The sequence below is a fragment of the Bos indicus genome, chromosome 22 (assembly GCF_029378745.1).
Source record: "Bos indicus isolate NIAB-ARS_2022 breed Sahiwal x Tharparkar chromosome 22, NIAB-ARS_B.indTharparkar_mat_pri_1.0, whole genome shotgun sequence".
Classification (NCBI taxonomy): Eukaryota; Metazoa; Chordata; class Mammalia; order Artiodactyla; family Bovidae; genus Bos; species Bos indicus.
Window position 1 is genome coordinate 13,660,486 of NC_091781.1, and position 22,527 is coordinate 13,683,012.

A 22,527-nucleotide genomic window follows, 5' to 3' on the forward strand; every position below is an offset into this window, starting at 1 on the left:
AGCAACGGTGTGCTTGTTGGACTGATGGGAAAACCACAGAAGAAAGATGGCGGCAAGAGTGATTTTCCTTTAAGCCTTGGGCATCAGAAGAAACTGAGTCCCTAACTGTGGCCTTCAGCAGGTCACATCACCACCGCAGGACTCCCCGTTGCTACCTGTAAGAGGGGAGATCTTGACATTTATCTCAGGTGTGAAATGGGACAGCATCTCAATGCCTGGCATGCAGTAGGTGCGTCACAAACATTTGCTTCTTTGTGACATCCCCAGTCTGCCTCCCTACCCACTCTACCTCTGCCTTCTGAAGATGCTCTTACTGGAACCCAGCTCATGGTTTTCCCGCCTCTGTAAGCCCACCCTCTCCCATCCTTAGCTCAGAACCCTCCCTCACCTCTTGGCTTCCCTCCATGGGACCAGTGCGTCCAAGAAGCATATAAATGTGCATGGCCAGGGCTGACAATGCGAATGTCTGACTGGACGTTTTCGGTTGACATGTAGAAGCCTGTAGGACTGCTTCCCATCCCATTTTAAGACAGTGCACTGGCTCAGATATGTTAGGAAGACGCCTCTCATGTATTAATTATGCACCTAGTAATTACACAGGAGGGTTCTGGCAGCATTATAGGAAGGGATGGGCAACTGAGCAGCCAGAGAAAGGAATGATGAGTTCGGCTTTTGCCTCACACTCGAGTCCAGTCTGAATTCCAGAAAAGACTTTCCCCCATCCTCTACCTGCAAGAGATGGGATTGTCCAGCCCCTGGTCTGGTGGGCCAGCTGAACTGCTTGTGTGGTGGGGCTGGTGTTCAATCACTTCAGTTGTGTCCCACTCTTTGTGACCCCATGGACTGTGGCCTGCCAGGTTCCTCTGTCCATGGGATTCTCCAGACAAGAATACTGGAGTGGGTTGTTATTCCCTTCTCCAGGAGATCTTCCCAACCTAGGGATTGAACCTGCATCTTTTAAGTTTCCTGCATTGCAAGGCGTGATCTTTACCACTAGCGCCACCTGGGCTGGAGGTGAAGAGAAAGAACATCTATGTTCCTGACCCTAGGACCCACCAACTGTCCGAAGCATCCCCTTTTTAAGAACAGCTTCAGGAAGAGCCAGGGGAAGATCATCCCCACAATCAGTGTCCACTTCCCATCATGGGTGCATTGCTGCACAGAAGAGAAGTGGTCATCTGAAAGCTAAGGAAGTGTGCGTGCAAATCTACTTTGCACGCACGAGGAAGAGAAAGGCTAGGGGGCTTGGAAACCCAGAGCTTGGGCCCAGGACGACGACCCATTCCGCCTGGCTCACAACCCCAGGAGCCCCTCTCTGTATCCAGGAACCCTGTGTACCCCCCAGAAAACCCTTCAGGCCCCAGCTCCAGAGGAGCCAGCCCACACCCTGGGAGACCATTACCCTCTGGAATCAGCAATGATGCCTTCCCAGGAGTGATCAGCAACCAGCAACTGCCAAGGAAAGGCCCCCAGGTCACCTGATGGTGAAAAGTTGACAGGCATCCAAGGACAATCCTCACTTCCATTCCACGCCCCCCCACCCCAACCGAGGATTTGGCAACTGCAACCAAGATTCCCATCTGTGGCCCTGGACCTCCTTGGGGAGGATGAATCTGTAAAAATATATGTGGCTCAAAAATATGTGGTTATTTCTTTACAAGGCGGTGCTATTGAATAGCTCATTTATCCTGAGAAAAAAGTGGGCCAACTGAGTGGCTTCAGGCAATTTGAAACAATCTAATGGAATCTTTTAATGTGTTTAATAAGATTTTTAGTAATCTAAGGAACACATGTTCATGGTAAGAAGATGAAAAATAACTCTTGCACATAAATGACACACAGGTCCACAAAGGCACATGCCCAAGAATGTTCTCTGCAACATCGTTTGAGTAGCAAGCAAACAGAAGCTACTTAAATGTCCAGCAATGTGGAAAGGGTTGCGTAAACAAAGGTTCACTTTTGTGGCATGGAGAACAACTTAGTGCTAGAGTCAGACATAGGACAATATACATGGCACGGAAAAGCTGCTTAAAGTTTCATGCATTTACAGAGAAAAAGAGTCTGGAAAGAAACCCACTCAATGGATATGTATTACCCCAAGGAGGAGCTAGGGAAGGGTGAGAGAAGTGGAGGCCTTTGTTTTAACTTATGTACGTCTGAATTCTTTGGAAGTCTTAGTTTTCTACTCAAAATAAAGAAAATGAGAAAACCCACATTAGCAATAAATAAAGAAAAACTGTGTATAATACAAACCTAGAAATAACCCTATTGAGTATACAGGTCCTCTTCCAGGTTTCACTACACAAATAAGATTGTCTTCATAGCTTAAATTTGCCTTAAAATAATATGCATTACTTTCCAAGTCAATAAGCAAACATTGCGTTTTTAAGGACCGCCTTCTAAATCACTGCCTATTTAAACAATTTCTTATTAGTAGGCATTTAGGTTGCTTCTAATTTCTTTCTTTCTTTCTCTTTCAAACAAAAACAATGCAGTAATGAGCCTACTTAATACTAGGTCATTGCGCATAATCACAGTTATGTCCTCAGAACTAATTCCTAGAAGTAAAATTATTGGGTTAAAGGGTAGGTGTATTTTAAGGTTCTTAACGCTTATGGTAAAATCACCCTCCAGAAAGGTCGCAAGGTCTATAATCCCTTATCCACAAAACTCTGAAAACTGAAAATGCTTTACTAAGTTTAACAACTAAACTCATTTGGTGGCAGACCCTGACCTGCATGGACACAAGGCCATTTAAAGCCTTTCATTTATCCCACATCGTATGAGTATTTATACATTTCATGCAGGCACATAAATGTGTGTATTGCCCTGGTTCCTACAGAGAGTGTTATATGATGTACAATTTATACATCGTGTTGCCTTTCAAAAATCTGGAAAATTCTAAATTCCAACACATTCCTGTCCCCAAGGGTTTCTGGTAATGGATTATGGACCGATGTTAATTTATGCTCCCCTGGCAGTGCTGTTTTCTTCATGTGCTCACCAATACTCAATTTTACAAGTTGTTTTCATCTTTGCCAGCCTGATTTTTAACAAACAGAAACGAGGTGGGGCACTTCTTCCAAGTGATCTGGCCATTTGGATGCCTCCTCACTTAGCCTGTGGGCTTCCCTGGTAGCTCAGAGGGTAAAGCGTCTGCCTGCAATGCAGGAGACCTGTGTTTGATCCCTGGGTCAGGAAGATCCCCTGGAGAAGGAAATGGCAACCGACTCCAGTACTCTTGCCTGGAAAATCCCATGGACAGAGAAGCCTGGTAGACAGCAGTCCATGGGATCGAAAAGAGGTGGACACGACTGAGCAACTTCACTTTCTTTCACTTTCACTTAGCCTGTAAGCTGCTGTCTGTAGTTCTGAGTACATTGGCTCCAGCAGCACCCCTTGGTGAGGCCTTGGACCTCTGCACCTTAAAAATACAGTGTTTGAGGGACTTCCTTGGTGGTGCGAAATTCCCAGGTGGCACCAGTGATAAAGAACCTGCCTGCCAACGCAGGAGACCTGAGAGACATGGGCTAAATCCCTGGGTTGGGGAGATCCCCTAGAGGAGGGCATGGCAACCCACTCCAACATTCCTTCCTGGAGAATCCCATGGACAGAGGAGCCTGGTGGTCTACAGTCCATAGGGACACAAAGAGTTGGACGCAACTGAAGCAAATTTTTTGGGCTCCAAAATCACTGCAGATGGTGATTGCAGCCATGAAATTAAAAGATGCTTACTCCTTGGAAGGAAAGTTATGACCAACCTAGATAACATATTAAAAAGCAGAGACATTACTTTGCCAACAAAAGTCCGTCTAGTCAAGGCTATGGTTTTTCCAGTGGTCATATATGGATGTGAGAGTTGGACTGTGAAGAAAGCTGAGCACCGAAGAATTGATGCTTTTGAACTGTGGTGTTGGAGAAGACTCTTGAGAGTCCCTTGGACTTCAAGGAGATCCAACCAGTCCCTCCTAAAGGAGATCAGTTCTGGGTGTTCATTGGAAGGACTGACGCTGAGGCTCAAACTCCAATACTTTGGCCACCTCATGCAAAGAGTTGATTCATTGGAAAGGACCCTGATGCTGGGAGGGCTTAGGGGCAGGAGGAGAAGGGGACAACAGAGGATAAGATGGTTGGATGGCATCACTGACTCGATGGACATGAGTTTGGGTAAACTCTGGGAGCTGGTGATGGACAGGGAGGCCTGGTGTGCTGTGATTCATGGGGTCGCAGAGTCGGACACGACTGAGCGACTGAACTGAACTGAACTGAACTGAAGCAAATTAGCACACACACACACGGTGCTGCAGTGGTTAGGAATCTGCCATGCAACGCAGGGACACAGGTTCTATCCCTGATCAGGGAAAAGACCCCACATGGGGCAGAGCAACTAAGTCTGAGAGCCACAGCTAGAGAGTCCATGCCCTGCAACAAAAGATCCCGCAGGCCACAACTAAGACAAATAAATAGAATAATTTTAAAAATATGTATATAATGTTTGTTTAGTGACTTGGAAAGAAGTGCATGATATATTATTTTAAGGCAAATTTAAGCATCTTATTTGCGTAGTGAAACTTGGAAGAGGACATACGCACTAACCAGGGCTGCTTCTAGGTTTGGATTATGCATCATTTTCCCGTGTTTATCCGTGCTGCTGACACCTCTCCACACCCTCTCAGGGACTACTGGCCCAAATGCCCCACATCAGCACTTCCTCTGCCTTTATGGGAATTTTTTCACCCTCAGCCTCCTTCCTGGTCTCTGGGTATTACTTCCTGCAGGCAAGAAGGGACACCATTCTCAGCTAACTCATCCAGTCATCAGTTGGAGGAGTGATCCTACGGCAGAGAAATGGGACCCCTGGTAACACCAGGGTTACTCCAGGAAAATCCCTCGTTTCCATGAGGCCTGGGTCTCTGATGGGGTTGCTGGGCCCCTGTAGATTCTAGTGAAGCCTCACTCTGATCATAACCCACACCTCTGCCACTGAGGCCAACCCTCCTTACCAGAGTCATTCTGCCCATGGGGTTATATTCTCACCACTGTCATTTACACCAGTCAAAATGACCGTGGAATTGTACATAGAGCCGTGTGTGCTTAGTCACTCGGTTGTGTCCGACTCTTTGCGACCCCATGTACTGTAGCCCACCAGGCTTCTCTGTCCATGGGATTCTCCAGGCAAGAATACTGGAGTGGGTTGCCATGCCCTCCTCCCGGGTATCTTCCCAACCCAGGGATCAAACCCAGGTCTCCCACATTGCAGATGGATTCTTTACCAGCTGAGCCACCAGGGAAGCTGACAGAGCCATTTAGGGAGATTGATCCCAGCACCTGGTATCCCTGGGGTCAAGAAGGCTATAGGAAACCCAGGAGACTGACTCCAGGGAGTCCCTGGGGGGTGGGGAGTCCTGGGAACAAGAGATACCAGCAGGAACAAGATCTCCAGGACCAGGGATTGTCACTGTTGCCGTGGGCGTTTCAGAGCAAATGGCTTTGCCTGCCTCACTCATATACCTTCGAAGCTGAGAAACAGCTCCGGGCTGATGCACGCCGATTCCCACCTCCGCCAAGTCCTGAGCCCATCATGGAATCACTGCAGGCTAGGCTGAGGTATCGGAACACAAGTGCAGGGGCTGCCATCGGGGCTGCGTCCCAGAGGCGCCTCCTGGGCCTGGGGAAGGGCCATCTGAATCCTGATAAAGCACATCCCTGAGAACATGCAGCTGCCACCAGTGTAGACAGCAACAGCAACAACAAACAGTCTTGATGCAGAGCCTTCCAGAAGACATATGCAATCATCCATGTCCTCAGGACAAACAGTATCTGATCTCCCCAGACCACGGGAGCTGGCTTTGAGAAGTGAACCAACAGGATGTGCAGGTATTTCTAAAAACAGCATATTTTCATGGCTCTTAATCTGGGGGTCCTACCTGGGTTCGTACTTTGGTTCTAGCACTTCGGTAAAGCTATTTAAATTTCCCATACTTTTCTCATCTGTAGAGTGGAGATGGTTATTAGGGTCAAAGAGATCATATGGGTAAGGTCCAAGAAACAGTGCCGACTGTGTAGCACGGACTCAGTAAATGCAAGCTGCTGCAGTTGTTGTTTTATTATTACTTTGAATGGTTATTAATATTATACTAGATGAAGAATAAACATGTCTTTGATCAGGAGCCCGAAAGCTCACTAGGGAAAGCAGTAGAGGAGAGAACAAGAAACAAAGAAGGGGTCAAGGCTGGAATTCTGATTGCCAGACCACACAGAATCTCTCCTTTCTTCTGGTTAATAAAATGAATATGAGATGATGCAGAGAAAGAGGCTGAGTCCCAAGATACACGGCAACTCTGGGGACTGCAAGGAAACCCTCCCCCAGGACTCTGGAGGGCTGGGCAGTGAGCCCTTAACCTGCAGATGCAAAACCCCTGACCCAGGGACATGCTGGTGGCTTAGGGCAAGTCATTAAGAGGGGAAGAGCATATGCAGAAAGAAAAAGTTTGGAAAGAGAATTTTTATTTAAAACTGCAAAACTTAAAGGCACTTAGAAAAAGTCAGAAGACTGAAAGGTGTTAAAAGGGAACAGAGACCTGAGGCATCTGCCTCTTGCCCTGGAGTGGTCTTAGCACTTTCCCCAAGAGAAAAGCAGAAGCAAAGATGGAGTGCGTCAGTGAGATGTCGCAGTCTCTATAATTTTTGCCTCTCCATGGCCAGCCCATCCAGGGTTGGGGATGGGAGGGCCAGGGCCTGTGGTCTGAAGCTTCCCCCCATCATGGAGAGACAGTCAGGCTGGAACCCTGCTGAGGGGACTCAAGGAAGAGGGAGGCGCTGGTGGTGGGTCTGAAGCAGGAAGGGTTCAGGGGTTGTGTAATGAACAAGCATCCGCTTGATCAGTCTCAGGAGTGCCTCTCCACTTGGGGCGGCAGCTCTGGGCTCGGTGTGGACAGCCTTGCCCTCCACCCACACTCCATGGGAACCAACCACAGAGGCAGAGAAGTATCTGTGGCCCACTTATTCATACCAGTTTTCGAAGCTGCAGGACTTGACTTGCTGCTCTATAAATGTCAGTTATGCCCACCCTTGGTAAAATTCGGTGATTAACAGAACGCCAAAGAAGGCAGAGGCTCTGGGGCTGAAGAGATACCAAAAGTGGCTTCAACCCGCCCATTTTAGGGAATAAGAGACCTTCTTGGGGTTAAGGGCATATCATCAAAGAGTTGTGAGGGATTAGCTCAGGCTAACAAAATGCCTTCATGAACTTCCAAGCTAGAGTTCTAAAATGAAATGGCAAAAGGGAGAGGGACCCACAACATTCCTACTTCTTTTCTGTGGGTATATACGGGGGTATGGCTGTACACGTATGAATGCATGCATATGCAAATACAAAAGAGTGAATATTTGCTGAACATTGATTCAGTTTGATTTATCACTATATATGTGAACACAGTATATAGAGAAAAAGGACTGGGAGCAATTATACCCAAAATGTCATTAATGGGATTCTGCAAGGTTGGACTACAGGGAATCCTTTTCTTTTTGTGAATTTCTCAAACTTCCAATGTCCTGGGTTTTGTTTCAGTTTTCTTAGAGAAGATGTTAGATCTCAATGCCCTGTCTCCCAGGGGGGGGTTCCTTGACCTTGTACAAACATACCCACCTTGTCCCAAGCAACCTCATGTCAACCATGTGTGAGGAGGCACAGCCGCTGAGTCTGAAAAAGTCCTGCTGTGTCTTTCTCCCACTCTGACTGCTCACAAAACAAAAATGAATTTTTCCATGGTAACCTCCAGCCTCCTCAGTTAGACGCAGAGGCCACACTGGCAACTCTTAAATAGCTAGCAGCTTCGTGCTCTGCTCCTCTTCGCAGATAGGACTCGAGAGAAAAGTCTGGAACAACAATCACCACGCTGTGTGACTAGGTTGGTTCAAACTGGCCACTGTGCTATCTTTTTTCTTTACACTCTTAGAACATGAATTTTTAAAATTATATATTTAACAGTTAGCTTTATTTTAGAGAGGGGAAGAGAAGATAAAACCTTGTTGCTTCTCCCTGCCCTCAGGAGAAAAATTCAGTTTCTCTTCGCAGTTCATAAGGCCCCATGTGATCTTGTCCCTGACGAGTTAGGGACATTTTAAATGTTTGGTTGAATCATATGACGGTGCAGTTTTTCTTAGTTGAAGATGGTCCGTTATGGGCAACTTTATGTGCTTGAGTTCACCCAGGACCCTCATCCTCAACCAGATGCTGCCCCCTTGGCCTGCAAAACCCATCCGCTGTCTACTCCCATCTTTCCCTGCCTCGACTCACCCCTTCTGCCTTACTAAATAACTGCCCTTTCTTCAAGTCTTCCAGTCTGTCGTTTCTTCCAAGAAGCTTTGGATTCTGAATTAAGCACCCCTCCTCTGAGCTTCCCAAGCATCTATCCTCATTCACTCATTCAGTCGCTCAACAAATCATTATTAAGCACCAATTACATGCCCACCGAATGCCAGGCAGTAGGGACACGGTAATGACAAAGTCAGTGACCCTTAGTCATAGTACAGTCCTGTCGGTTTCTTCTTGCTCATCTCCTCTACCAGAGCCCGAATGCTTCCATGTCTTGTACACCGTGAAACAGCCACGGCTCCACGTACCTGACACATAATAATCACATCCTCATTGAATGAAAAATAAATGGATTGCTCAAATTTGTCAAAGTAGCGTATAACCGATTTTATTTCTCTTCTGTTCTAGTTTTTTTTTTTTTTAAAGGTAATTACTCTCACAATTTATCATCTGACAAAAGGAAGCAGCTGATAAAAGAAGCCCTCCTTTGTTCTGGACTTCCTGGCCGGGTCTCACAAGTCCTGTTTGCTTTGACCGCCTCTGGAGTGTTTGCCCAGTGAGGTCAGGGAAGGGAAGGAGAACACCGCCCGCCTGTTGTCGGAGCCGCAGGAAGCCAGCTGCGAGCTCCGCTTGGTGAGAGGGGGTGGGGATGCGAGGGGTGGGAGAACAAACCCCAGCCTGGGGAGAGTGTGCCCTCCACAACTAGACCAGCTTCAGGACTTGCCCAGCAAAAGCTGCCCGTACGTATTCAGGTCCTAGCATTGAAGGATACCGGAGGCCAGATGCGGAAACTAAGACCCCAAGCAGAGTCAGCACTTGATGAGATCACAGAGCCCTGTGACAAGGTCAGAGACTCGAATCCTAACTTGAAGTCTGCATTTTCCTGGAACACAGCTGGAGGTGGGGCAGAAAGGTATCTAGAACTCCTAGCTCCTGGCTGCCGCTCAAACCACATGACTTTGGGTGACCCACCCACGCACCCCCATTCACTAAGCATCTATTATGCTCCGGCACCTGTCTTGGTAGGCAGCAGTGGGAGAGGCAAATTCCCACCCTTGACAATCCCCACAGTGGGAGTGCTGTCTGACTGGTGGCGTCCATAAAGTTGTGCAACTCACCTGGGTGACTCAGAACTGGAGGATCTGGAGCCTTAGAAGGGGGAGGTGGCCTCTCCAGCCCGCCCCTCCCTGAAGCGGAGGCTCTGCTCCCTGAGTCCCGCCTCCTCACGGCGAAGCTTTTACTTGGTGGAAGCCTGCAGTAGCCCTGAGAACCCAGACGGCCCAGCAGAGGGGACAGAAACACTCCACTTGTTGACCATCTACAGCGGGCCAGGCCCTATGCCAAGGCCTACACACGCAGTGTTCTTTGATCTTCAATACAGTTCTTTACAGATTAAGAGACCGAAGCTTTAAAGAGAGGGTGGAGAGGACTGAGTTCTGAAGTGTCCGCCGTGAGGCCCCCAGCACCGCTTTGCTTCCTTGCATTCATTAAACATTAGCACAGGGCTCCCAAGCATGCCTTCTGTAGCACGTGGTCCGAGGCACTTCTGTTTCCCCATACTGGACAGCACAGGTTTTAGAGGACGCGTCCATCATCTCAGACAGCCCTATTAAACAGCAGTGAACTAAGCAGTGAGCAGCAGGCCGCTCATAAAAGCACTTTGCCACCCCCTGCATCTTCTCCTCTCATCCCTTCCAAAAGTGGCCATGGAGTAGAGGACGTGGCAGGTGCTCAATAAATATTTCTGAAATAAATGATGAGGATCTGGTCCAAGGAGCAAGAAGGAAGTGACTGCAGTAGTGAAAGTAAGCCTGGTTTAATCAAGAAACGTTCACTACATGATGGAGAGCTTGGGCAGACCGAAAGGTCCTTCCTTCATCACCCATCCCCACCCATGAAAACACAGAAATGAATGGTGATATAGTTTATTGGAGCAATAAAGTCCATACCTACCCATCACTGCTTCCAATGACTCATGTCTGCCCATGTGCACTTGCAATAAAGGATTTCAACTGGACCAAAGAGTGCTTAGCTCTGATGCAGGCAAAAGCACCTGTTAAAGTGAGAGCTAGGATCCTGGAGTTCCTGGAACTCAGTTCCTTTATGGTGCTGATGGGGAAACTGGGGCTTGGTCTGTGGTCACACAGCTAGGCAGAGGCAAAGCTATTCTCCTGCCCACTTGCCACCTGGAATTTAGGCCAGCATGAGAGCAGACACTCCCTGTCAGGACCAAGGAGCAAGAAGCTCAGGTGGCTCAAGAGCCAAGGTTGAGATCAAGTAGATGAAGAAACCAAGGACAAAATAAGACAGTCAGTTGGGGACAACCCCAGAGCGGGAGGGTCGACCAGTGCACGTTAAGAAGGGGATGGCAATTGGAAGGAAGAGCCAAGTCTGCAGCCTCCCCTGTTGGAGAGGATAATGGGAACAGTCACTCTTGCACACTGCTGATGAGACTGCATATTGGTCAGAGGACACTTTAACATTGTCTAGTGGTGCTGGTGGTAAAGAACCCACTAGCCAGTGCTGGAGATGTAAGAGATGTGTGTTCGATCCCTGGGTCAGGAAGATTCCCCTGGAGAAGGAAATGGCAACCCACTCCAGTATTCTTGCCTGGAGAATCCCATGGACACAAGAACCTGGCAGGTTACAGTCCCTGGAGTCTCAAAGACTCAGACACGACTGAAGCAACTTAGCAGTAGAATTTAAAATAAGCATCCTCATGACTCAGAAATCTCACTACTTCTCTAGAGAACTATCTGCACGTGTGCACAGAGACACATACAAAACTTCATGGCAGTATTTCCTACGATCATGAGAAACTAGCAAAAATGTAAATGTCCAACCACAGAGATAGATCCATCAAAAGCAGTATATCAAACTAGGAATAAAACCACCATATGACCCAGCAACCCCACTCCTAGATACATGCCTTGAGGAAACCAAAATTGAAGAAGACACATGTATCCCACTGTTCACTGAAGCACTATTTACAATAGCTGGAACATGTAAGCAACCTAGATGTCTATCAACAGATGATAGGTAAAGAAGCAGTATTACTCAGCTATAAAAAGGAACACATTTGAGTCAGTTCTGATGAGGTGGACGAACCTGGACCCCATTATACAGAGTGAAGTGAGTCAGAAAGAGAAAGGTAAATATCGTATTCTAATGCACATATATGGAATCTAGAAAAATGGTGCTGAAGAATTTATTTACAAGGCAGCAGTGGAAAAACAGACATAGAGAATAGACTTATGGACACAGGGAGAGGGGAGGAGAGGGTGAGATGTATCGAAAGAGTAACACGGAAACTTACATTACCATATGTAAAATAGATAGCCAACGGGAATTTGCTGTTTAGCTCAGGAAACTCAAAAGGGGGCTCTGTAACAATCTAGAGGGGTGGGACTGGGAGGGAGATGGGAGGGAGGTTCAAAAGGGAGGGGATATATGTGTACCTATGGCTGATTCATGTTGAGGTTTGACAGAAAACAAAGTTCTATAAAGCAACTATCCTTCAATAAAAAAATCAAAAAGAGAAAAAAAGCAATATATCTACATTAGGGAATACTACAAAGCAATTAAGTAGAGCATAGAGGATCCATTCAGGGCCACCACATCACACACCATATCTTTGTTTTTTTAAAACCTTTTTATTTCGTATTGGGATATAGCTGATTAATAATATTGCGATAGCTTCAGGTGGACAGCGAAGGGACTCAGCCATCATATATACAGGTATCCATTCTCCCACAAGCCCCCCTCCCATCCAGGCTGCCACGTAACACTGAGCAGAGTTCCATGCGCTGTACAGTAGGTCCTTGTTGGTTATCCATTTTAAATATAGCAGACACACCCCATCTTTGAATGAATTAGAAAAAGATAGTCCCCCTTGGGTAGACCAGTCAGAGAAAGGGAGCCCTTCCTTTGTGCTAAGTCAGCAGAGATGGACTGAGTTTCAGCCTCCCTCATGCCTTCTAGGCTGTGAAACCAAAGAGATGGCTCTGAGTTCAGTCTTTCCAACCTGAACGACCACATCAAATGGAAAAACAAGTTGTAGAATAGTGTGCCGAAGAGAATGCCTGTGATAAATTTGAACACACATTCTTTATATTTTCTATGAGGACATACATACATACTGAGCACGTTAATGAGTAGAAAAAAGACTGGGGAGGGCACACATCTTCCTGCAACAACTCTTTACTTCTTCGGCGGGAAGGGGGAACAGTGTGTCAAAATGAACTTTAATCTCATCCAAAGTGTTTTGATTTAACGTTTCAAAGGAGAATGCATGTCTCTATAATTTGTACCATTAACTTTTAAATTAAAAAAAAAAAAGGGAAGGTGGGTTTTTGAGACAGAAGAAGAAATATATGTCCTCCTTGGTGACACCCACACCTCCATCACTAGTAGATTTAAAGCATTTTGCTCCATGAGCCAAAAACCCCACACCAGTCTTCTCTAGACCTTGATGTGTGCTCAGTCACTAAGTCGTGTCCAACTCCTTGCGACCCTCTGGACTGTAGCCCTCCAGGCTCCTCTGTCTGTGGGATTTTTTAGGCAAGAATAGTGGAGTGGATTGCCATTTCCTCCTCCAGGAGATCTTCCTGACCCAGGGATTGAACCTGAATCTCCTGAGTCTCCTGCATTGCAAGGGTATCCTTTTTTGCTAAACCATCGGGGAAGCCCTAGATCTCAATACTGAACTCATTTGAGGGAGTGCAGAGGGACTGAGAGCTCAGATTGGATGCAAGAAGTTTTTAAAAATAAGAGGAAGGTGACCCTAGTGAGTCTCTCTCAGACTCTCTCTCTGAGGTGCGCCTACAGGCAATCTTAGTGACTTCGGCTGGGCAGAAGTGAGGGAAGGAGGTGGGAGTCTCGCCTTCCTCCATCTTCTCCTAGAGGCGGCCTCTCCCCAAAGCAGGGAGCACCCCTCTGCCCTGGTGGAATGTGGTGAGACAGTCAACACAGCAACTTGCGCAAGATCAAAAGAGCCCTCAGATGACTTTGAGGGGCTTCATCACACTGAAAAGAAGGCGAGGGAAGTTGACTGGTCTTGAAATTGTTTTTTAATGGTTTGATTTCACGGTCTTCTTGTTACTTAAGCACCATTCATCTTCCTTCAAATCTCTAGCCAGGGCTTCACAGGGCTTGGCAGCTCAATTTCCTCTCAGCCTACCAGATGAGACAGAAGAGTCCACCGGTCACTTATCTAAGCAAAGCACATTGGGAGCCATTAGAACTTGCGCCACCCGGCAGACTGTCCTGAACCAGAGAGGAGAAATCAAGGCCGCCTCACCATATGAGACTCAGGTAAGTTGATCCCTTCTTCCCATCCCTCCCTGACTGCCCCGGTGTAGACCGGTTGGAAACACAAGGCGGGGCGGGGGGAGTCAGGCAAAGGAAGACCATCTTTTCTGTCCATTCAGGTCCTTTGAGCCACAAGTCTAGGCAGCAGTGGCAGAGGAGAAATCACCACATTGGATAGAAGGCTGGTGTTTCTATCAGGGCCCAGCTGTGTTTAATCCTTGAAACTGGCCAGAAAGTTATGGACTCTGCTAAGATCAGTTAAAGATCAAGAAAAGCAATGAGTAATGGCACAGCAATGAGTAACGAAAAAACTGTCTCGTCTTTCTGTCTCTACCACACTGAGTGCTCCCAATGAACCACTTACATTTGGATTCTCTTAGGTGACCTATTTTCCCTAATCCTTTTGAGCCATTCAAAGCTAATTTTTCTGTATCCTTTTACTGACAAGTAACAAAACCAGAGCTCTCAGTTTCTCTCACCGCTTTGCCTGTATCTCCTTGGCTCATCCTCTCCTACAGCAGACAGGCTTTCTCTGGGTGGCTGAGAATTAGGCCACCTTCTTCTTCAACTTCAACTCTTTTCTGATCCATAACCCCTGGGACAGGGTCCTTCTCCAGCTCCAACCAAAAAATCTCAGAGACGGACCCTGATTGGTCTTGTTTGGGTCACATGGTCCCCCAGTAAGGGGTCAGAGTCTCGTGACTGTCGTACCCCCTCCCAGGTCATGTGTTTGGAGTTGGGGATGTGCAAGTCCCCAGAGTAAGGCTGGGGCATGCCGGAAACAAAGTACTGTAGAGGGCTCACGTGATGCCAAGGGGCATCTGCAGTAAGCACCGCTTCCACTCTTCTGATGTCTTGGAATTCCTCTCCACTTACTTTTAGATTTATTTTCTTGTTATTGCTGTTGTCCAGTCACTCAGTCATGTCCGACTCTTTGCGACGCCATGGACTGCAGCATGCCAGGCTTCCCTGTCCTTCACTATCTCTCGGAGTTTGCTCAGACTCATGTCCATTGAGTCGGTGATGCCATCCAACCATCTCATCCTCCGTCACCCCCTTCTCCTCCTGCCCTCAATCTTTCCCAGCATCAGGGTCTTTCCCAGTGAGTCGACTCTGCATCAGGTGGCCCAAGGATTGGAACTTCAGCTTTATTTCCTTACTCACTTTTGGCTGTGCTGGGTGTTCATTGCTGTGCTTGGGCTTTCTCTTTGTGGCAAGCAGGGGCTATCCTTCCTTGCGGTGTGCGGGCTTCTCACTGCACTGGCTTCTCTTGTTGTGAAGCATAGGCTCTTGACCTGAGGGCTTCAGTAGTTGCAGCGCGTGGGCTCAGGCGCTGTGGCGCTTGGGCTTAGCTGCTCCACAGCATGTGGGCCCTTCCGGGGCTGGGGATTGAACCAGTGTCCCTTGCATTGTAAGGTGGGTTGTTATTCACTGTGCCACCAGAGAAGCCCTCCACTTACTTTTAAAAGGTAGTTTAAATCTTATGAGAGTTTTAAAAGCCCCTTTTAACAGAATCAGGTGATTATGAAACAAAATAAAAACTAGTGATAGAAATGTCCATATTTTAGCTTCCTCTTCCCTAAAAGTTATAAAGGCCCATTTGTTAAAAAACAAAAAAACCCTCTTGCCTTTTTCCTTGTTCTTTCTTTTGACAATAGCCAGGGCTCTTAGAAAAGACGAATTCTCTTTTTCAGTGAAATTTTGCAGTTATTCATATTTTAAAATATTTGGAAATTTTAAATTTAAGTCATATTCCAATATCTAACCAGGACATTAAAAAGAATCGATTGCTCCTCAATCCATCCCATACCCCCCAGAGACCTCTGGTTTGGTCTTTAGTTCAAGGTGTGTGTATGCTGTCCCTCAGTCATGTCAGAATCTTTATGACCCCACAGACTTCAGCCAGCCAGCCTCCTCTGTCCATGAGATTTTCCAGGCAAGATTACTGGAGTGGATTGCCATTTCCTCCTCGAGTTCGTTCAAGGTAGCAAAGATTAACTACTAGAACTTCAGGAACTTTAGAGATGTACAGAATAGCATATTTCTAAACTTCCCCCTTGCTTTTGCAAGACGGATCTCAAAAGCCGTGTTCTCTCTGACCAGCCACCCATTCCAACCTAAGTGGAACTGATCACGTCCACTTATGTTCCCTACCATTGTTCTGAAGTCCACCAGTCATAACAGGAAGACTGTCATGGTGGGGGTAATGGGGGCCATGTTTGTTAATCTCTCCCTTCCTTCCAGGCTGTGGGTTTCTTAGGTTTGTGTCTGAATCACCTCTGTGTTCTCTACATGCATCTGAGGGTGTGGCACAGTGGCGGTCTCTGGGATGGATGGATGGATGGATGGAAGGATGGACAGATGGATGATGAAATTCCTCTTGATGTTGAGAGGGTAGGTGATTCACGAGTATGAGAGCCTAAGGATGTGCTAGTGATTCAGGCCATTTTGATGTGGCATTTCCATTAGACTTACAATAAGTGAGTAAATGATGATAAGTGAGAAAATAACGTCCCTGACTACAGAGGACCCCATGGTCAATCTTGAGCCTCAGCTAGGTTCTCAAGGAGCCTGAGTCACTTTGTCCATCTCTGCTTGACTTGGTTGTACGGGGCCCTGACTCTTCCCTCAGCAGCCATGGACCACAACCCCAGTGCGCACCTGTGAGCTGCCACCAGGCATGATCACCACTCCTTCCCCCTCCTCTGCCAGAGCAGAGGCTCCTGGAGCTGGCATGCTGCCCCCGTAGTAGTGCCGAGCCTTGGGGAACGCTGCCCTCCTGTCTCCTGGTAACAGCCAGGGCTCTGCAGAGCCCCAGAGGCGAGAAAGCAAAGCTCCTCAGAGGCCCCCTGCTCCCTGGCAGGCATCCCTGGGGATCCAGGGCAGGCAGAGGATCGTCTCTGGGCTGGCTTCCCTCCCACTTGATGGTGGCTCTGAGCAGGGGATGGGGAGAGGGTGGGATGCCATGTGCCAGTGTTAGCCCAGAGGAGGGCTCCCCTGAGACTGTGCTGCTCCCCAGCCCTGCACGGAATATCCGATTTGCTTCTCCTCCAAGTTCTGTAGAAGCAGCGGTCCCCTCCCCCTCCCCCAGGACCGCAGGGTAGGCAGTGCCCAGCCATGTTGAGGCCGTGCTGATTTGCAACTCCGCTGGGTTGATATCAGAGGCATGGTTGTGGCTCACCTGTTTTCTCTCCCTGGGCAGCTCATCCCCAGTGCAGATCTTACCTCGCTCCGAGCCTACATCTTCAGGGAGGAGCTGTCCCAGGGGCCTCGCACAAGCACCCCAAACTCAGCCTGTCCCAAAGCTCATCTTCCCCCACCCCTGGTCTTCATGCTCCCTCGGGCAGTGTTGTGTTCCAGCCGGAACCGTGATGGCCACCCTCCTCGCAGCCCACTGCTGCACCCAGCCATTCACAAAGCACAGCTGATGCTTTCCTCCCACCCCCAACAAACTTTACACTTTTTATTTTGTATTGGGGTATAGCTGATTATCAATGGTGTGAGTTTCAGGTGAGTGGCGAAGGGACTCAGCCACACGTATACATCTATATCCATTCTCTGCAAAACCCCCTCCCGTCCAGGCTGCCACGTAACATTGTGGTGCTACCTCTTGACCCACTCAGACCCATCCTCACCTCACTCCCCCCTCCCTCCATCCCCATTGCCCGCTTTGGTCTAGGTGGGTCACCTCTTATCTGGCTAGGGAGTCCGCTACTGGTCTCCCCCACCCGCTAGCTCCTACCTTACGCTATGACCAGATGTCTACCTGTCGGTGTGCAACATTTTCCCTGGTGATTTTCCAGAAACGTAGTTTTCTATCACCCTCCTGCTCAAAGTCTTTGGAAGGTTTGCCCAAGTTCTCCGAAAACTCCACAAGTTCCCCTGTGCTGGGCAGAAGGTCTTATTGAAATCTGGTCCCGCCTTTTCTCTCGAGCTCACCTCTGGTCAGTCAAATCCCAGGGAGAAGGGCAGTTAGGCAGAACAGTCACAGGGAGAGCAATAACTTCTGGGCCCACAGCTGTTTTAAAGATCATCCAGGCAGATGCTGCCATCCGTGTCAGGGAGGCCAGTCAAAATGGAAGGCTCCTTGCTGCTGCTGTGAAGGGCAACAGCGTATGCCCCAAGCCCCTGTTCATACACCCCTCAGGAGAGCACCTTTCAGGATTCCAGGCTCACGGGAAGGTCCTCTCTCTCTCCTCCGCCCAATCTGAGTAATGGAGTAATGAATGATGTTCACTAAGCTCCTACTGTGTGATCCAGGTACCAGGCTATGCCCTGTCCCATTTGATCTTCGCAGCGCCCCTATAAGGCAGTGCAATCATTACCCTCATTTTACAATGCACCTGCTGGAGTCTCAGAAGTCAAGTTGCTTGCTCAAAGTCACACAGACGGAGAGGGGCAGAGCTGGGATATGGAACCGTGGGTGTGCCCTACACCACTGGGCCAGTGATATTTCTTAGGTTTCAGAGGCCAAAGCCCTTCCAAGTGCAGCGTGAGGAGGGCTCTCCACAGTGTGGCTTTTGTTCTTCCGTGTGTACTTCTAGCACGTGTAAGGAGCAGCTGATTTGCATCCCCTCTGCCCACTTTGAGGATGTAGGCATCCTACTGAAGAGAAAAGATTCAGAAATATTTTGGTGGTGAGTTGCAGCTTGGCCCACTAGAAGAACCTGTCTTGACCAAATCTGGGGAGAAAAAAAGGAAGCTCAACTTATTGCTGTTGTTCAGTCACTCAGTCATGTCTGACTCTTTGTGACCCCATGGACTGCAGCACACCAGGCTTCCCTGTCCATCACCAACTCCTGGAGCTTGCTCAAACTCATGTCCATTGAGTCGGTGATGTCATCCAACCCTCTCATCCTCTGTCACCCTCTTCTCCTCCTATCCTGAATCTTTCCCAGCATCAGGGTCTTTTCTAAAGAATTGGCTCATCAGGTGGCCAAAGTATTGGAGCTTCAGCTTCAGCATCAGTCCTTCCAGTGAACATTCAGTGTTGATTTCTCTTTAGGATTGCTCTGTTTGGTCACTCTGATCTCAGAGGCTGCAGGCAAGGAATCTCAGTTCAGAAAATCACCTCCCACATGCCCAGAATTCCACTGTGAATTTACGGCCACTTCCAGGGTTCCACCAGGGGCGGGAAAGAGTGTGTTCCACATCTCAGGGATGGCAGCTGAGATGTGGGATCCTGTGTCTCCCCTTCAATGTGAAGAAAGCCTCGTCATCTCCTCAGGACAATAGGAGGTGAGACCAGAGCCCAAAGGATGCTGCACAAGGAGAGTTGTGGGAAGGGGTGAGTAGGAAGCGCTGTGTTAGACGTGAAGACCAGCACATGGGACCAGAGATGAGAGTTCCTAGACGCAAGTGATGCCTTAAAAAGTGAACCTCTCCAGCTGCCTATCTCAACCCTGTGGCTCCTCTTTGTCTGTCTAGCTTCAGATTTAATGTCAGTGGAAACACACAGCACAGGTTATTCAGAAACTACCTGTATGGACGCGGCTGCTTCCTTCACGGTGGACACATGGAATCTGACCTGCGTTCTTCTCCCATCCTGGGCAGCCCAGAGGAGCAGGATTGAGGACTGGGGATGTGCAGGAGTGGATCCCGACTGCCGGGCAGTCCGTGCGTGGTGACTATGTATTCCTGACATTCCAGAGAACGCCTCTTCCTCAAGATTTATGACTTCATTTTGTTTTAATGCTTTCTGTCAAAATTCATAGTGACGGGTGGGTAGCACAGAGAGGGGCAGAAAGCGCTAGTGGAAACAGCCCAGATGAAGGTTTAACGGGAAGAACACCTTGATGAGCGAGTGTCTACTGAGCACCTACCATGTATGCTATGTGCGCTAAGTTGCTTCAGTCATGTCTGACTCTTTGCGACCCTATGAACTACAACCCTCCAGGCTCCTCTGTCTGTGGGATTCTCCAGGAAAGAATACTGGAGTGGGTTTCCATGCTCTCCTCCAAGGGATCTTCATGACCAAGGGTCAAACCCGTGGTTCTTATGGCTTCTGCATTGGCAGGTGGGTTCTTTACCACCAGCACCACCTGGGAAGCTCTTGCCCTCCTCGCTTATTCCCAGGGAGGCAGAGGTCAGAGCCACACCCCCTTAAAGGACCCTGAAAGCTCTAGCAATGCCTGCCCTCCCTGGGACGATGAACGTTGGCAGTCCTTCCAACTGGGGGGCAGAGGGTAACGTCTCAGAGGAGCCCCAGTTCGTGCCAACCCCTCCCCGACCAGTAGTAAAGCTTCAGAAAAACCAGCCCGTGAGCTAACGCAGGGTGGGGAGAGACCAGGCACTGCCCTTTTATTCTATCTTGTCTAACCCCCGTGTGTCCTCAAGGGTAAGACATGTTTCTGACTCTGCTGATGGCTGCCCGACTTCATCCCTCTGACACCAAGGTGTTCTCCCCGTAGGCCACCTGGAAAATGAAAGTGTTAGTCACTCAGTCCTTGCAACCCCATGGACGGTAGCCCGCCAGGCTCCTCTGCCCATGGCAAGAACACTAGAGCAGGCTGCCATTCCTTTCTCTGGGTCATCTTCCGACCCGGGGATCGAACCCAGGTCTCCTACACTGCAGTCAGATTCTTTACTGTCTGAGCCACCAGGGAAGCCCCCAGGCCACCCGGAACCTCCTCCAGAACAGCTGAAAAGCCCCGCCTTGAGGAGCTTGGTGTCCACCGCAGGCCCTCCTCCCATTTCCACTTTGTCTACCCCAGTCTCTCCTTTGAAATAAATGTATTCCATCTGAAGGTACAAAATGGATGAAACAGTTGTTTTTAAATGCTGATTTCATGCCCCTCCCAAAGGCACTCTTTTGTTCTCCTGTTTAATTTTTACATTGCATCGGCAATAACAAACTCTAGGGCGGGCGCATCAAAGGAAACTGATAATTGCTCACTGTACATTTTATTTGGTTCATTACTTTGTTAACACCTGATTCTGAAAAATACTCCCTCTGAACCGGCATAAAAATTATTAGCAACAAAGAGATCCTTTTTTGCATAGAAATAGGTTTATTACCTGCCACCTGCAGTGAGTGTGTGAGATTGGCTTTGTGGTAGCATTCAGCAAGCACCTTTCCGCCTGCCTCCAGGTAAAGAAACATCTTATAACCTAAGGGTTATAACCTAAGGGTTCTGTTTTGCTTTGCAGAAATGTACCCATGTTGTCCTGGTTTGGGGTTCCAGGTGGGTGGGAAATAGTAGAGTACCAGGGACATGGGGTTGAAAACCGGGCCTGGGGCAGCCCCAAGAAGGCGATAAGGTATAGGATGTCCTAAGAGCTAGGTGAGGGGGAGCACACTGGGAAACCACCAAATCACTGAGTGTGTGCAATTCATTCCACGTTTATGAGAGAGTGTTATTTGCTCAGTCGTGTCTGACACTTTAAGATCCTATGGACTGTAGCCTACCAGGCCCCTCTGTGGAATTCTCCAGGCAAGAATACTAGAGTGGGTTGCCATTTCCTTCTGCAGGGGCTCTTCCTGACTCAGGGATCGATTCTGGATCTTCCCACGTTGTAGGTGGATTCTTTACCGCCTGAGCCACCAGCACTTCCTATGTGCACAGCCAGCAGCAGAATTCCAGTGTATGTAAGTAGTGGGTGGTGGATACACCTGGATGCCTCCTAACATCTTTAAATTCCCTTCCTGTGTTTGGGGAAATCCCCTGGCTCATGATTGCACAATCCCATCCCTCCCCTCCCGCCCCCACCAAGGCCTCCTTAAGAGAGAAGCTATTTAGAATGCCTCTTGCTTCTCAGGTGCAGGTAAGAGACAGCCTTCACCAATGTGACACCCACTGGAGACTTTGATTGGGAAGCTAATGTCATAAAGACATGGAACCCATTCTGCTGAGCATAGCAGCCAAGTAGCCAGCTAGCTCCCAGTGACCAAGGTTCCAAGGCGCCTCCGAGCCCCGCACTCAGGTACGTGAACGTGATGTTTGTGTCCAGGGATGTCTTCTATCTGTGATAGCATCTGGCCACTCTTCTTTGCTACTGGGCATTCAGGTTTGTTCCTCTGGGCCTCTCAGAATCTCTGGGTTGTTGATACACCCGAACAAATGCATTTTCTGCTGAAACTGGCTCAAATGGGTTTCTGGCATTTGCATCTGGGAACCCATGTACTCATAGCTCTATACACTGCAAACGTCAGACGCCCAAAGGGCATTTGTTGGTTTGTGAAACCTAAAACCCCCAGGAGTCTGTAGTCTCAGATATGGTCAGACAGGGACTAGGACTAGCTGCATAATTTGCAAAAGAAAATAAAACTGCCAGTTGCTCATTTGTGTCCGACTGTGACCCCACGGACGGTAGCCTGCCAGGCTCCTCTGTCCATGGAATTCTCCAGGCAAGAATACTGGAGTGGGTTGCCATTTCCTACTCTAAGCGATCTTCTTGACCCAGGGATTGAACCCACACCTCTCACATCTCCTGCACTGGCAGGTGACTTCTTTACTGTAGCCACCAGGGAAGCCTAGGAAATTTGCAAGGCCCAGCACAAAATCAAAATTCAAGACTCTTTTCCAAAGAGTGCTGAGAATTTCAAGATGACAGTGTAAGAGCATGAAGCCAGGTACAGGGTCCTTCTAAGTGCAGAGCTCTTTGTGACGGCACAGACAGCATGCCCACAATGCTGGCTCTGCTCCAGGACGCCTGTGTCTTTCTCATCCTCCTTCTTGGTTCTGTCAAGTCCCATCTGACCCGTTGCCCGCCCACGCACTCCAGAGTTCCAGAGGGGACGGCTGGATTCTCACAGTTAAGGCTCAGAGCCCAGTTGCATCTGCAGCATGCCCAGGCACGCTTACCACCATTGCACTGATGGGCCGGGTATGCGGACTGTGGTCTTAGCTCGGGCTCCCAGCCTCCGCGGGGAGGATGGGTGTGCGGGGGATTTCTAGAGG

The 22,527-nt window shown here is 48.6% G+C and overlaps 1 long non-coding RNA gene across 1 annotated transcript; it reads left to right on the plus strand.

Annotated features, from left to right (window-relative positions):
• The first annotated feature begins 8,731 nt into the window (after positions 1–8,731).
• Positions 8,732–22,213, plus strand: LOC139178579 (uncharacterized). Its single transcript, XR_011562943.1, has 4 exons — positions 8,732–8,950; positions 13,452–13,630; positions 21,099–21,215; positions 21,386–22,213. It is a non-coding gene; the product is annotated as an uncharacterized lncRNA (long non-coding RNA).
• The last annotated feature ends 314 nt before the right edge of the window (positions 22,214–22,527 follow it).